This window comes from Galeopterus variegatus, unplaced genomic scaffold (genome assembly GCF_000696425.1).
Source record: "Galeopterus variegatus unplaced genomic scaffold, G_variegatus-3.0.2 Scaffold80, whole genome shotgun sequence".
NCBI lineage: Eukaryota > Metazoa > Chordata > Mammalia > Dermoptera > Cynocephalidae > Galeopterus > Galeopterus variegatus.
In genome coordinates, this window is record NW_007726191.1 from 31784 (window position 1) to 34141 (window position 2358).

Sequence of the window (2358 nt, forward strand, 5' to 3'; positions counted from 1 at the left end):
CACAGCAGTGGCCCAGCCAGGGCTGGGGAGCTGGAGGGGCCCAGGGGTGTGTAAGGTGCGGCCACCCCCAACTCATCAGGACCCCTGTGGTTGCTGGGAGACCACCGGCAGGACAGGAGGGTGCGCGGTGGGTGGGTGGGTGTGCGTGTGGGCGGAGGCATGCCCCTGAAGCTGTTCCAGGCAGAGAGGCTCGGCAGGGGTGGTCCCCTGCCCCTCTACCAGTCCCCTGTGGGTCCAATGCTCACCCTCCTGCCCCCACTGGGTGGGTGGCCAGGTCCATGCTGACCCCTTTCCGAGCGCAGCCCCTCACCCCACACCTCCCTCTATGCTGACCTCCAAACCACCTGGGGGGAGCACATTGTGAAGCGGGGGGCAGGGCTAGGGGGAGGTAAGGAGGGGGTATGCTGCCAGACTCGGGGGCTCCAGGCCTGCACCCATCACTCGGCAGAGCCTGCGTCAGGCCCAACAAGCCACTGTTCTTCCCCTGCCGCAGCTTCTCAGGTCTTCATTCCACACAGGAACTCTCTTCCCGGCCTCTTCTCCCTTTGCTAGGTCAGAGGCCAGAGTCAGGGGGTGGGGGTTTCTGAAGAAACCAGGCCTCCCACCCCACAACCACACGCACCTGCCCCATTCACCCTCGGCTGGGGAGGGGGACATACTGGAGCTGTGAGCAGTCCCAGCCTGCAGCCTTGGAAGTCCAGGCCAGACTCCAGGCACCAGCTTGGTGCAGCCTGGGCATCGAGTGAGGGCTTGTGGCTGTGCCCAAGCCCAGGTGGGCTCCAGGCTGAGAAGGATGCCCAGAGTCACACTAGCTGGCAGAGGGGGTGGAAGCTGTACCCAGCATGCCTGGCCCTGGGGCTCCACTTGGGGCAGCAGACCCGGTGTCTTACCTTGGCCCATGCAAGGGACCTTCTTGTCACCCCCTGGGCCTGCTGTGCCTTTCACGATCAAACTCTTAGGGCACAAATGGGCTTTGCATTCCCTTCCTGGGAGGCTGGAGGTATGAGTTTCCTATTGTCACTATGACAAATTACCACAAACTGTAGGCTTAAAACAACGCACACGTATTCTCTCACAATTCTGAAGGTCAAAAGTCTGAAATCAGTTTCACCATGTTGAAATCAAAGTGTCAGCAGGGCTGTGCTCCTTCTGGAGGCTCTGGGGGAGAATCTACCTCCCCACCTTTTCTAGCTTCTAGAGCTGCCTTCTTTGCATTCCTTGGCTTGAGGCCACCTCCTCCTCCTTCAAAGACAGTGTGGCATCAACAGATCCCTTTCTCGGGTCTTTACTTTCAGTCATGAAGGGTAGGCTGACGCGGATGAGAGGCCATGCTCCGAAATTCTTTGGACACTCGCCTCCACTCAACCTGGTTCAAGGAGAAGAGGGCGGGGCGCCCCACGTGCAGGCTGGTGGTGACTCCTATGGCAGGCCTCACCCCCACCTTCCTCAGCTGAAATGTTGGGAGTGGCTTCTGAGACAGGAGAGGATTCCACCCCATTGTCACCATCTGGGACACACACCTGGGCCTGGCCCCTGTGCTGAGGATGACCTGCCCATAGGAACAACCAGTGTGAGACCAGGACCAGGCTGCTGCAGCCATGGGGACTCCTGGCCACTATAGCTACAGCAGTCCCCAGGACATGGGCCTGACTCTCAGGGTGCACCCCTAGTCAGGATCACACCTCTGGGTTCAACCGTGAGGGTCACTGGCTAGCGCAATGGCTCTGAGCAGGCCTCCCTTTTCCACCTGGCAAATGGGGTGGGGAGTGATGGCAGCAGGACCGACCTTATCACGAAGGCTTCCCTGAGGGACAGCCATGCAGCGCTCTGCCACACACACCCAGCCTCCACTGCAGCACCCACGTGAGGGGAGCAGCAAACCTTTTCTCCACTGGGAACATGACACACAGTCCTGGGTAGCGCTTGAGAAAAGCCCGAAGGAGGGGGAGCCTTGCCCTAAACCCGACTGTCCCTACTTCTCTTGTCCAGAGCTGGAGTCCGGCCTCATTCCCGCCCACAGGGGGTAGCCATTGAAAGCCGTAGGACAAGCGCTGAGGACCAGGGAGGCCCAAGCCAGTGGGTAGGAGTGGTGGGTTGTCTCCGCTGGGGCTGGGGGAGGCGGGGAGTATGTGGACCCATCGTGACTCTCGGGAAGCTGTGAACAGAATTTCCGGAAGCCGTGAGAGGCCTCGGAAAACGCAGGTCTGATTTCGCCCACGCAAAGGCGCGGAAGCAGCAGGATCGGGCAGAGTGGGGGTGCCAGCTGTTCCGCCCCTCTGCCGGGCGACCCCCGAACCTGGGCTTCTCCGCGGGGAGCCCCGGGAAGGCCCCGCCCAGCGGCCGGGAGAGGGGCGGGGG